A 15,033-nucleotide genomic window follows, 5' to 3' on the forward strand; every position below is an offset into this window, starting at 1 on the left:
GTGTGGGAGAAGCTCGGGTTTTCCCAACTCATCTTCCTGAATAGTCTGGGGCTTCCTTCAGGCTGGGGATGGTATCTGTCCCCTGGCTAAAGCCCCTGTTTTATAAGTGCTCCTAAACTGAGAGCTCCAATGACTGTAAGGTGGCTTTGATCAAGCCATCCTCTCTGGTGTGAGGGTCTGTGTCTGGGAAATACACTGTTAGAACAGTCTGTCCTTCATTTCCTTTGTGCCTCTAAGCTTTTAACAGCCTCTGCTTGTGAAATGCGCTAGGAAGGGTGTGGAGGGTCAGTTTTGAAACTTGATTGTAACTTGAAGGCAAAAAATAGTCACACAGCTGTGAGCCTGTGGCCTGAGTGATGCTGGGTCTAAAGATAATGAGTTTCATCCCTGATTTACATTCCTCTTCATCTGATTTGCTAGGGAACCTGGATCTGTCAAGGCTCTCGGCTCATTTGCTTCAGACAGATGCTCGTATTGGCCCAGCAAACTTGGGATTGGAAACAGAACCCACGTCTGTAGGAGGGGAGGGGACAGCACTGCTGGGGGGCCACCTAGAAAGACCCCCAATCCCCAGGTAGTTTTCAGGCTGACTAGAATATCAGAAATGGGGTAACAGCTAGACCTAGTCCTGGGGGTTCAGTGAGGCCACCATTCACTCAGCAGTGCTGGGCCGCACAAAAATAGATCATCCCTGGCTCCAATACTAAGAAGACAGAGTCTTGTCAACAGGGGGCTGGTCCCTTAATGAGGAGCTTCAAGGACAGAGATGGGTGGAAAGAGGTTTCCTGGATTGACAAAGCCTTTAAAACCCTCAAATCTTTTAGAAGCTAGTGAAAGATAGAAGTGACTGAAAACTAGAAATTGGCTTTTGGCACCTCTGTGTCTCCCTGGCTGAGCACAGCCACCAAAGTCTTTATCGCTTCTCCAAGGTCAGCAGTGAGTGATGGAGCCAACAGGGACAGAGCTGCTGATGGAGGGGAAGGGGGGTGAGGAGAGATTGATGGGGAGGGGCTGGGCAGGGACTGACAAAACCCAGGCAAGTCTGCTCCCAGGGGCTGAGGCTCTGGAAAACAAATTTGGAAACATTATCCCACAAGATCTCCATTGAAGACATTAAGCCCAGAGGCCCAGAGGGACACATTGAAGAGAGGAGGCCAGAGCTAGGGATCTCAGAGGCTCAGCCGTTCCGGTGAAATCAAAACAGCATGAGCCAAACAGCTCATGAAGAGATAAGGGATTAGACCACGCTTGGAACCATGGAAGGATGAGGGAATCTCTGACATTCTTGAGGTCCCCATAGAAAAGGGGTTTGTTCAACTTAGGAATGAACTGTGAAAAGTCGAATTCCACTCTGGGATTTCCACTGAAGCATAAAAAACAAAAAAATTCTCCCACAGGCCATTTGGGGAAATGGCACATGATCTGGTCTCATACTGTTCTGGGGCTAGCAACATCCAGAGTGAACTCCACAGACCCTGGTTTGTGATTGTACCCCCCAAAATGCCAGGCAGTTGTGAGTTTAGAGGATTTGGAACTCACAGATGAAGTAATTCAAAAAGTAAACATAAACCAAGGGTATTTTTATTGTACTTTTCCATTTAGTGGTAAAGCTTTCTCATTTTGGATTGGATCCCAAGTGCTCTGTGGGCTGCTGCCATTCAGTGTTGAAAAGAAAAAGAAAAATTCAGCAGAGAAGGCTTTAGGCAGCTGTAAGTAATAGGGGTGAGAGGTATCATCAGGAAGGAAGCTGCGGGTGGATGAGGGCAGGTCCCTTTGTCGTAGGAAGATACACAGGGCAGGTATCAGGTCAGGTCAGGTACTGATATTTTATGCTGAGTATATTTTATGCTGAACATTCGAAAAGCCACTTCCTAGAACAGTATGGTTCACACCAAGATTCCCCTCCACAATGTCGGGGACACAATCTGAGCTCCCCAATAGAATTTCTCCAGTTTTTTTCAAGCGCATTTAAGGTTAAGGAGTAAACTTTAATACTAGGCAGAAGGCAAGATCTTTGAGGATCTCTCAGCATTCAGAAATGCAGAAGGACAAACTGATTGTTGATGGGGTGTTGGGGAGAGGGGAAAATAGGTGATGGGCATTGAGGAGGGCACTTGGGATGAGCACTGGGTGTTGTATGGGTCCCACAATGAACCACAGGAATCTATCCCAAAAACCAAAAGCACACTTTACACACTGTATGTTAGCCAATTTGACAATAAATTGTATTTTAAAAAGTAATAGAAAAAGAAAGAAATGCAAAGAGAGACCCACTGAAGCCTCCTGTAGCACTGACTCATGTGAATATTTAAAACCGAGCAAGCATTCTGTTTTTGTGTTCCCAAGTGTCATACATGATGCTACAGGACATTGCATTGTTATTACATGGGAAGATTGGGTAGCCTATGATCTTTGAGAATCAGGGAAGCAGGGAGATTATTGTCAATGGAGAGCTGCAGAAATAAGCACTAGACCCAGATCCCTGAGACCTATGGAAGAGCCACTAGACGTGGGGGTGCAGATGCTGCCCTGGACCTCTAATTTTCTTAGCCCTCTATCTGGCACCAAAGCCCCATGGGAACCCAAGATCTACCTGCTCCCTCTGAACTGGTTATGTAATGGGGAAAGGATATGAGCATGGTCTACTCCTAATGGTCTGTGTGTGACAATTTTGGCTCCATTAGACAAGACAGCCTCTGGAAGGGAACTTGGCGATCTATTCCACTGACCTGTGTTGGTTTATTCTATGGACCATAGTGATTCCTTCCCTCTGTGCCTTGTGCTAGTGCTGCCTTTGTCATTGAGGTGTTGAGGAGGGATAAGAGTCACGAGTTCCCTCCCTTCCTTTGTCTTCTGGCTCTACATCCTCCAGGAGATGTGAAGTTTTTAAGTATTATCCTTCTGATGACACACAGGGTTCATCTATAGGTGTGAGGATAACTGAACAGAAACCTAAGTGACAACAGTCAGTATGACACAGATAACTGGGAAAATAAAGGACAGGAAGATACTGGTAGGAGTAGAAGATTTAGGGGAGATTAGAAAAAATGTATTGAGTTTGTTAGGATAACCCTAGATGCTATAAAAATATAAACCCTTTAATTTTAATGTCTTAACACAACAAAAATTTATTTCTATTCCCAGAACAGTCTGATGCAGGCATTCTTGAGTGATGGAAAGCTTGCCACAGCATGGTAACCAAGATACTTGGGTCACTCCCTCTTGTAGTCCAGTTGCCTCAAGACCTTGGGGAAAGAGACAGGATATGGAGAAGACACTGCTAGTTCTTCAATGCCTCATCTTGGAAGTAACATATATAATTTTTACTCACATTCCTGTTCTGGTTCTTTATGATTGTGTAACAAATCACCCAAACTTAGGGGTTTACAACAATGATATTTGCTTTGCTCATGAATTTGTGATTTGGACAGGGTTTGGCAGGGACAGCTTATTTCTGCTCCATTTGGTGTCTCCTGGGGTGGCTCAAAGGCCGAGGGCTACAGCTGTTGGCTAACTCACCTCCTTCTATTGTAGGCTGGTGTCTGACGGTACATTAGCTGTGGCTGTAGCCACAACATCTACACTTGGACTTTCCATGTGGCTGCTGGGCTGCCACAGTGACTGGGTTCCCAGCATGAGTGTCCCAAGAGGTCTGGGCAGAAGCTGTGTCACCTTTTATGATTTGGCCTGATAAACCTCACAAGCTCACCCAGATGAAAGGGAGAGAACATAGAGCTCACTGATTGATACAGGAGTACAACATCACATTATAAAACTATGTCTGAATGGGACCCCGTGGTATGGATGACTTTAGATCATACAATCTGCCACAATTATATTGGTGAGATGTAATCAAATGAAGCCATCTAGATGCAAGATGAGCTTAGAAAATATAGCCCTTGTGCAACCACTTGAAAGGGGCAATGATGGCTGGAAAGCCCACATTTTGGGTATAGTGAGGAACCTCTGTCACGTGCAATAAGGCACTTTTTCATTTCATGAATGGACCCATTGTAATGCTCACTGGTCAAATGGAGACATCTGCAAAGACACTTTGTAGGGTGTTGGCAGAGAAAGCAGCATCCTGCTGCAAGCACTTGAGGTTCTGCTTAAGGGGAGAGTGCAGCCATGTGGTGCCCAGATGGCATTCTGACACTCTCCACCTTCAGCACATTCCAGTAGAACCCCCAAGCTAGACAGACCAGAGGCTCAGCTTGGTAGCTGCAGAAATATGGCAAGATTGGACACTTGGCCGCAGGCTCTGTCTTCACCAGCTTTTCTCTCTGTATGTCCTCTGGCCCCTTCATTCATAGAGCTGCTCCGATTTCCCATGGAAGCCAAACATCACAGTGATGAAAATAAGGCTTTAGAACATTCATCCATCCATTTATTTAACAAATGCAATAAGCACCTACTATGCTTATTATCACTGTGCACAGACTGACAGAGGGCAGGATTATCCACTACAAGATTTGTGCCTGGTTCCAGCTGCAGTCTAACCTGAGTGTACTGCACTGCATAAAGACAAGGTGGCTGGGTAGCATGAGTCTAGTGACTTCCGTAGGATACTAGTGGCTGCGTCAATTAACCTAATTAAACTGCCTAACTGGCAAACGACGTGCTCCCATGTCAGATGTGTAAATCAATGATGAAAAATGAAATGATAGGGATATCCTTACTGCACACTTATCTGGGGGTAATTAATTACAACAGTCTGGAATGGCATTTGTGCCTTGGAAAATAGAGGCAGCTGAAGAAATTATGTATGAACTGCTGCAACTAATTTGCATTTAATTGTAATCGGCGTTCATTTAGGGTCCTGGCAGCTGAGCCGCACCGTGTGTCAGCCAGACACTTCAGCAGATCATGAAGTTACCCTACAAGTGTTCCAGGGACACTGACTGCATTTGTAACAAGTGGCAGCATACAAGAAACGTCTTTTCCTCAGAAACGAGACGAACCATGAAAGAAATGTCAAAATTGGGAATGGAGAAAATCACTGGGTGCCTTTGGAAATGCTTCGCCCCACCCACTCTGGAAAAAAAATCCCACCCCCTCTTTTATCCTCCTTTTCAGCTGTAGCAGTAGAACTAAAGCATGTTTTTCTAAATTGGCAGAGAATGAGTGGTATTTAACAAAGAACACATCAAATGTGGGACAACTTCATAGGAAGAGCTTAACAGGAAGAATAAAGAAAACAGAGCCAAAACCCTTCCTGATTTTGATGCCTGTCAGAAGAGAAGACTTCTTTGGTCATTGAAGGAGATTAAGTTTTTTTTTTTTTTTTTTTTTTTTTTTAGGAAATAGGAAGCTACTGTACAAGATTGCCTCATTTGAGCATATGACATGTAGCCATAAAATCAAAAGACTTACAAAATATTCATAGGCATTGCTGTGCATTCCATTACATGCTGTTCCTTCCAAAGTACTTATCTTACATGGCTCTAGACTTAAGCTGACTATGTCATCACTTAAAACATATTTGGAATTCTTCAGAGACCAAAGCACATTCTTTTGAATATTTTAGATCTGAAATAATATAGAACCAAATCTGGGAACTAAGATAGATGTGTAAGACGAGTCTAATATAAGTTGTGTGTGTGTGTGTGTGTGTGTGTCTGATCACAAAAGAGGAGTGTCATAATGCAATGAGAATGGTTTTCTTAAGTGAATTTAAGCTGGCTCTGGTGACATTTCTTTTTTTATTTTAAATGTTTATTTATTTATTTTGAGAGAAAGAGAGAGAAAGTGGGAGGAGAGGCAGAGAGAGAGGAGAGAAAGAGGAGAGAGAATGAATCCCAAGCAGGCTCTGTGCTGACACAGGGCTCGATCTCATAAACTGTGAGATCATAACCTAAGCCGAAATCAAGAGTCAGACACTTGACCAACTGGGGCACCCAGGTGCCCCTGGTGGCATTTCTTGAAAAGTAGTACTCAACTTGTTTGAAAAATACAAGCATTCCTGGAAAGTCTCTATTGTCCAATGTCTCCCACACTTATTTGGCCATGAGATTCTTTCTTTGTACATCTTTATTAACAGCCTGTGTAACCATTATGTCTCTAAATGTCCTTTGGGACATGGTGAACTACAGTAATCACAAAGAAAAGGACATGCAGAAACTCAGGGAGACAGTAGAAACGTCTGGTAAGACAAGGTAAATTGACCCATACATCTCTTTTTTCTCTCCAAATGTGCCAGCAAAGGAATAAAAAAAAACCAAAAAGGGATGTAAACTTTCAAAGGTAGTAGAAGACAACAGTGGGAAAATTCCTAGGAAATGTGAAGCTCATGGTGATGCCAATGACTTAGGAAAGTGGAGGATCTAAACCTAGATTTCAGGAGGAGATACTGTAGAGAGGTGAGCTGATTTGCCCTCAGCACTGAAGGAGGCTAAGAATTTGGAGGCACAAGATAATTGCTTTAAAACACAGTTGGTTAGATGAGATGCTATTGTGAAGTGAATGTGTCCCCTGCAAGATTCCTATGTTGAAGCCTAAACCCCTGAGCAGTGGTATTATGAGGCAGGGATTTGGGGAGGTAATTATAAGGATTAGATGAGGTCATGAGTGTGGAGCCCTTGTGAATGGAATTAGTGTCCTTATAAGAATCACCAGAGAGCTTGCTTCCCATCTCTGTTCTCCACCATGTAAGACTATGAGAAGACAGCAGTGTGCAACCTGGAAGAGATCCTCACCAGAACCCAGCCATCTGGGCACCCTGGTCTTGGATTTCCAGCCTCCTAAATTATGAGAAGCAAATTTCTGTTGTTTATTAGCCATCTTGTCTATCGTATTCTGTTTTAGTCTAAGCTAAGACAGGTACTATAATATGGAAGCCAGTAGAAATGCTACATGAAGAAAGGCTAGGTCTCCAGGTACATTTCCTTTTCTCATGTGCTCTTTAATCAAGAACTAGAAGTTCATTCTTTTTGGGGGCAATGGAACCTAAGAGGCTCTGAATTCCAACATGTCAGACAAAGATATAGAGGGTGGGGAATAGAGAAGGACACACATGAAAACAAGGATATTATGTAAATGTATTTGCAGTGAATGATGGGCTCAACTATCCTTTTCCCCCATCTGCTTCCATAGTACTGGTAGCCAACCAAATGTCCCCAAATCAGGAAGTCAGATGATAGAAGCTTCTTCTATTAAAGGCCCCAGAGAAATGCATATATTGACATTTAGTGACACTTACCTTAAAAAGGCTGAATTGCCATTTTATCATCTTAGAGTAAAGTCCACTATTTTATTTTGTTCATAGTCACTCATGCAGTTAGTCCCCATCAGGCTTTAATATCTCACCTTTAAATCTGAATAACTGCTAAGGCTTAACAAGCGTTTAAGGAAAACCTCCAGTATGAAAGACAAGACCAAAACCAAAGAAATAAATACCAGGAATAGTGACAAATAAGAAAACAGAGATAATGCAGGGAACAGAAGAAAATGTGAAAATCAAACAAGCAAACTTGCAAATTCATATACTTGCAAGTCAAGAGATGTTATCACATCCATGAAACTAGATAACGTTACTATTAAAAAGGAAATAAGACATACACCAAAAGCAGAGGCACAAAAGGAGAAAAAAATAGATTAAGTGGGACCTCATAATTTTTGTGCATCAAAGGACACTGTAAGGGAGTGAAAAGTCAATCCATAGAATGGGAAATCTATTTGCAAATCATATACCTGAAAAAGATTAATAACCGTAATACAAAAAAAACAAAAAACAAAAAACAAAAAACTCTTAGGGGCACCTGGGTGGCTCAATCAGTTAACCATCCTGAGTTGAAGCTCTCTCTGTGCCCCTCTCCCCAAGTGCATTCAGTATCTCTCTCTCAAAATTAATAAAAACATTAAAAAATAAAAAAAAATAACTCTTAAAACTCAACAACAAAAATAACCTAGTATAAAAATGGGCAAAGTACTTCTCTAGGTATTTCTGCAAAGAAAATATACAGTGGCCAATGAGCACATGAGAAGTTACCTAACCAGGGAACATTCCCTAATCAGGGAAATGGGAATCAAAACTGCAATGAGGTAACTTTTCACACCTGTTAGGGTACCTGTTATTAAAAAAATAAGAAAATAACAAGTGTTGATGAGGATGTGGAGAACTTGGAAGTCTTGCACATATAGAAATGTAAAATGGTAGAGCCACTGTGGGAAACATTATGGTTCCCCTCAACCCCCGCCCCAAATAAAACAGAATTGCTATACATATGATCAAGCAATTCCACTTTGGGGTTATAGACTCCCCACGATTGAAAACAGGAACTTGAACATGTTTGCTCACTAATGTATACAAAGATATTTGTACACCAATGTTCATGGAAGCATTATTCACCATTGTCAAAGGTGGAAGTAGCCTGAGTGTTCCTTGTTGGATGAATGGGTAAACAAAATGTATACGCATGCAATGGGGATACTATTCAGCCTTAAAAAGGAATGAAATTCTGATGCATGCTACAATGTGGATGAACCTTGAAAACATGCTAGGTGATATATCCCAACACAAGGGGATAAATGTTGTGTGATTTCACTTAAATGAGATACCTAGAGTAGACAAGTTTATAGAGACAGAAAGTAGAACGGATGGTGGTTTTCAGGGGCTGCTAAAAACAGGGCAGGGGGCTGAAGGGGGAGTTGTTTAATGAGTACCGAGTTTTAGTACAGGATCGTGAGAAAGTTCTGGAAATAAATAGTGGTGTTTGTGCAACATTGTGAATATACTTAATGCAACTGAATTCCACTTTAAAAGTGGTTAAAAGGGAAAATGTTTATGTTAGATGTATTCTACCATAATTTTTTAAAAAGATAAAAATGGGAATTATAAGGGGCTCCTGGGTGGCTCAGTCAGTTGGGTGTCTGACTTTTGATCTCAACTTGGGTCATGATCTCATGGTTTGTGAGACTGAACCCAGCATCAGGTTCTATGCTGACAGCCCCTGAATATGCTTGGGATTCTCTGTGTACTTCTTTCTTTCTGCTCCTCCCTCTTCCCCCCTCCTCAAAATAAATAAATAAACTTTAAAAAAAGGAATAATTAAAGAACAGGAAAGAGATCATTGAAATTAAAACTAGGATACTCCTTCCACCATTTTATTAGGAAGATTAGGAGAGAAGAGAAGGAAATATTCTAGAAAAAAAAAAAAACAGGATAAAAGGACAGATGGAGATAAAGAAATGAAGAACTAGGAATTTACAGACTAAGTCAGGAAATTGAACATCTGACTGAAAAGAGTCCCAGAAGCAGGAAATAAAGCAAATGAAGTGCACAGAATTATAAAAGGATTAATCCAAGGCAACTTCCCAGAACCAAAGGACATAAGTGTCTAGATTGCAAGGGCCCATAATGTACTCATAATGATACACTGAGGGGTCAAGAAAGACCCACCTAGAGGCAAAGCATCGTGGAACTTGGGGTAATAAAATCACCCTAAAAGATTCCAGAAACAGGTCACATACAAAGGTTTGGTAATGGGAGCAGCACCAGACTTCTCAATTGTCACACTGTAAGCCAGAAGACTTAGATCAAGGCCTTCAGAGTGCCCAGGGAGAATAAATTCCGACCTCTGAATCTCTGCTTACCAATCAGCAGGAATATGCTGGTAATCACGTTGAAGTCTACACTGAATTCTTGTAAGATTATTTTTCCCCTATGATCCTGCTCTAAGCCAGACTAAGAAAGAATCTGCTATCAAACACTTTTTTAAAGTGTTTTCAGTCCCTTTCTTCTTCTTCTTCTTCTTCTTCTTCTTCTTCTTCTTCTTCTGGTTTAATTGAGTTATAACTGACACACAAAATTATAAGATATTTCAAGTGTACATGATAGTGATTTGATATATGGATACATTGTGGTCATCTCCTTAGGACAGCATTAAAGAGGTCTTGTTCTGGCAGAGAAACGACTCAGCTTCCTTCAGCATTCTCCTGTTTTTGAACCTCTGTGACTAGGGTCTGTGACTTCCTGTTTTTGGTTTACTCTTTCATTGGCAGGATCATATCCTCTAATAGTTTCCTAGAGAAATGGATAATCTCAGTCCCTACATATAAGCACGGGTCTTTATTCCACACTTACATTTATTGGACAGGACACAATCTAAAAAATAGAAGACCCCAAAGTGGAGGAGGCTCAGAGTGACAGCTACACATTTAGGCAAGCTCAGAAGGACCCCAGGTCATTGTTCAAACAGGATGGAGAACTGTGGATGGGGAAATATTAATAAGTGTATGGCAGAGGAAAATTTATAGATATCTGACAGAATTATTGGAGTATGTGGAAAAAAACCAGGACACCTACAAAGAAAATCAGGCAAATGAATTAAATGGAGTAATTATTAACCCCAGGAAAATAATTTGTAGTAAAGGAGTATTGGCCTGTGTGTTAATGGGCTCACTGGCGAATAATAATTACATAAGTATATGCAACTGACTATCGATACAGCTAAATCTTGTGAAAAGTCTAGTTGGAAGGGTGGGAGAAGGCAGCAGGGATATGGGGAAATAGGCTATATATCTAATATGCCATGGTGGGATGTTAAGAGTTGATGTCTAAAGTGGACAATCAAGAATCAGAATCAGAAATATATTGTTTAGAAACATGAAATACTTGAGAGAACATAGAGTATTTAGAGGGAAAATACTCTAAACACTTTAGGGAACAGTCAAAAGAGCTGCTTAATAGTTAATTTTGGGGACCATGCCTAGACAACTGGGACTGGAGGGGCAGGAGACTGCCTTTAAGAACAATTTCAATTTCAATTTTCAATAACCATGTAGGATGTAAAATCTGTGTTTGACAAAAATATAAAAAACTAAAAATAGTATTGTCAATGCATGAAAATTTATGAAATAAAAAGTTCTTTGAAAAATAAGATGATGGGTAATCTGCACATTAAAATCTAGAGATTCATTTGTATGTGGGATGAGCTTCTCAGTGGCTTCACTTGACTGATCTTGGTATGGAAGTGATTCAAAGCATCCTCTGGTGTACCGGTGATTTCCATAGCCCAGGAAAATCACAGTCCCCTTAGCATTCCTTTTGGGAATTTGAAAGGTATAATCTAACTTCTGTTATTTTCTTGCCAGGCTCCCACCCATTTTGTACTCTTGTTGTTGCATGACCACATAGGGTGGCTCTAGCTCACTATCCAGGTGCCTGAGTGGCTGAGGAAACCAAACCCATTTCCAGGATGGCACCAGGTGCCTGAAAATTCTAATCACCAGCTTGTCAAAGGCAAAGATTTTGCATTTTTTAATCAAATGCAATGCTTACTGACTTTCTACTATTTTGAGGGCATGATTCTTTGGCCAGAAAAACAAATATGAGCTAGCCACCATGCCCAACTTCAGGACAGAGGTGGACACTTGGCCATAATGCCAAAGTTAGACAATTTAAATACTTTAATAGATGAATTGGAAGAAATTAATTTTTAAACAGAGACGACGTCTTTGCCTGGTTTCCTTGAAAAACAAAGCCTGAGGTGAAGTTTATATGCTAGTCCCTAGGGATGCTCTCTTAAGGCAATAGTAATGAAAAAAGGAAAGGGACAGGCATCTCTCAGCAGACTTAGGAACCACCTTGCCTGGAACAGTCCATGGGTGTGCGAGTTGGAGGTGGGATGGCAAGATACTTCTCTGATGGCTCTTGCTTGTCTTGTCCCTTTTAGTCAAAGTTTGCCCTATGTGGGACACCTACTAGCCCTCGGAGCAAGTGAGATCCCACACTATAGAGAACATCCTCAGAGCCTGGAGGTGATGGCAGAAGCAGACTTTCCAGGGAGTCTGGGCAGGTGGAGCCAAGGCATGGGAGCTCAGGCCCCTGCCTCAGCCACTGCCATGACCAGCACCATGACCACGATCAGAGCCTGGGAGAGACTGAGGCAGCTGGCAGCAGAAGCGGATGAGCCTGGATGTCACACTCTGCACTGACCTGTCACTAAGGTCAGAATGTGGAGGGTGGACTGGGTGGAGGACACAATAAAACCTGGGGCAGTCCTTTGAAGTGTATTTCTGTTCCTACTCCCAAGCATCCCATCCTCTGAGAAGTAACCACTATAAACAGCTTAGTTTGTAAACATTAGCAATTCTGATCATTGGTCAGGAAGCATGATGCCATTTTTTTTCTAAAATGGTCTAAAAAAGGAAAACAAAAGGGGCATCTGCGTGGCTCAGTTGGTTGTGTCCGTCTCTTGATCATAGCTCAGGTTATGATCTCATGGCTCATGAGTTGGGGTCTTGCATTGTGCTCTGTGCTGAGAACAGGGAGCTTGCTTGGGATTCTCTGTCTCCCTCTCTCTCTGCCTTCTCTTGCTCTCTCTCTCTCTCTCAAAAATAAATAAGTTAATTTTAAAAAAAGGAAAACAAAATCTCCCTCATATCATGGCAAACAGTCTTGACAGATGAGTTGGCTGGAAGACTGTAAGCTCCCTGAGTATCTTTTTCACTACAGATAACTCTGCTCCTGGCACTCAGTAAATGTTGGTCGAATGGACAAGTGACTCAATAGATTCTCATTTTTTTATTAGATGAGCAGACCTTAAAGAAAAGAAAAAATCACATCGTCTGAATGCGCTGTTCTCAAACCATAGTGCACACAAACAACATGCAGGGGAGGTTGTGAAAACCGCAGACCCCGGTTTCCAATGCTACAGGTTCCAATTCAGTCGATGTGGCTAGAGACGGGAATGTGCACTTTATAAACAAGCATCTCAGGTGATCCTGGTGCAGGTGGTTGGTGGGTCGCATAAGAGAAACCCTGATGAAAGGTTCCGATAATCTGTGGCCTTACGGATTTGAAGTATAGAAAACAATCACGCTATATGTTTTCTTGCATCAAGGGCCACACCTAGAGGGCACAGCTGCAAATACCACACTTTCCTTCCTATCTGTGTGGTACCCAAGTGGCCCTCTCTACAGAAAAAGGAACTTGGCAGGGATGGTAACAAACAACCTGTAAATGCACAGAGCATAAGACTGCCCAAACAGGGTGGTCTGAGAAGTGTCCAAAGACCCATTTCTGTCCCCAGGACCCCCATCATGGAGGATTTCATTCCATCAGGCTTTATTAGGTGTTTACTTGGTGCCAGGCACTGGAGACAAAAGGTGTTTAAGACATAGAGGTCTTAAAAGCTTTCACTGTGTCTCTACCTCCTTTGAGTAAAAATGCCACCATGTTCCCCATGAATCCAGTGGCCAGACTGGTGAGTCTGAAGCATGTGATGGTGAGCAGGAAGAAGGTTGGTAGAAGGTATGAACCTGGGAAAACAGCTTTTGTTCATTGAAAGGAGTGAAATTATGCTGAGAAACTGTGTTTTTTCACATCCTACGCTTTTAGAAGTGTTGCTTTTGATTCACTTTGTTGGGAACGAACACCCCACTCTTGCCTGGAGGCTCTGAGCCTGTGGGTCACTTTGACACAGGGAAGACAGCCTTGGATTCAAAGCAGGCAACAAGGGGCTTGGACACAGCATTCTACAGTTATCTAAACTTGGCAGTTTCCAAGAAAACAGGACCTCAACTTCACTTCTTAGCACTGCTGCTAATCAGACTGTGATGTTCCTAATAGAACCTTTAAAAAAAAAAGTTTCTGATGGAACATGGTCAAGGCTGAACAGACAGGTGTCTCCACGGCAATACCACTGCTGCTAAATAATGGCTAACTTCTCTCCTTTTGAAGGGTCACTATTCTCTTACCTGAGGACAGCTCCTTTCCCAGGGGCTTCCTCAGCCCTGCTTCATTCTCCTGCCTCCTGAATAATGGAGGACACCTGCAAAGCCAATTTCTAGCCTGCTGCTTCATGGCAGCCTCCAGTGTAGTGTTGTTCCCCCTTCCCCAGTCCATCTTTTCTTTTAAGTTTATTTATTTATTTTGAGAGAGAGAGAGAGAAGAGAGAGTGAAGCACAGGGGCAGAGAGAGACACACAGAGAGAGAGAGGATCCCAAGCAGGCTCCAGGCTGTCAGTGCAGAACCCGATGCAGGGCTCAAACTCATGAACCCGGAGATTATGACCTGAGCCAAAGTCTGACGCTTAACTGACTGAGCCACCCAGGTGCCTCCCAGTCCCTTTTAACCATCATGAGACATTCCACGGTCTCTGTGGTGTCCCATCACCCTGGGTACAGCAAGTTAATCAACTGGATTTGTTTGGTTGCTGGTGAGTTCCTGCTGGTCTTTATTTGATGGCCTCTATCAAAGGCAGGCATTGGCAAAAATGGTATTCTTCAGGGGTGCCTGGGTGGCTCAGTGGATTAAGGGTCTGACTTCGGCTCAAGTCATGATCTCACTGTCTGTGAGTTCAAGCCCTGAACGGGGCTCTGTGCTGAAAGCTGGGAGCCTGGATCCTGCTTTAGATTCTGTGTCTCCTGCTGTCTCTGCCCTTCCCACACTCACACTCTCTCTCTCTGAAAAATAACAAACAAACAAACAAACAAACAAATAAATAAAAGGATTCTTCAGCCCCTGGTGCCGCACTGGTAAATGTGTTACAACTAGATCCCTGAAGAGGAAGGAAAATGAAGAAGCCCTACTTTGTAGAGTTTGCCAGTGTGCATAGTATAAATATTCCCACTCTTATCCAATTCCAGCTACCACTGTGACATCACCGAACATGGAGTTGGGAGGAGACATGCACGGTCAGCTTTCAGGCAGATGATACGATGCTGCCACACCCCTGCTGTTTCCTCACCCACCTTCCTCAGACAAGAACTTATTTTTCCCTTCATTGAGTTTTCCAGAATTTGTTTCTCCATGGAGGAGCCTATGCTCTTTTCTTTCTTTCTGTCTTTTTTTTTTTATGTTTAGTTTTGAGGGAGGGTGAGTCGGGGAGGGGCAGAAAGAGTGGGAGACAGAGGATCTCAAGAGGCTCCACGCTGACAGCACGAGCCCTGATGTGAGGCTCAAACTCACAAACTGTGAGATCGTGACATGAGTTGAAGTCAGATGCCTAACAGACCAAGCTACCCAGACACCCCCTATGGTCTTTTCTTTTCCTGATTTTGTGTGAGGCATCTGGCACCCAGCTGATTTAT

Source organism: Panthera uncia, chromosome B4, assembly GCF_023721935.1.
Source record: "Panthera uncia isolate 11264 chromosome B4, Puncia_PCG_1.0, whole genome shotgun sequence".
Classification (NCBI taxonomy): Eukaryota; Metazoa; Chordata; class Mammalia; order Carnivora; family Felidae; genus Panthera; species Panthera uncia.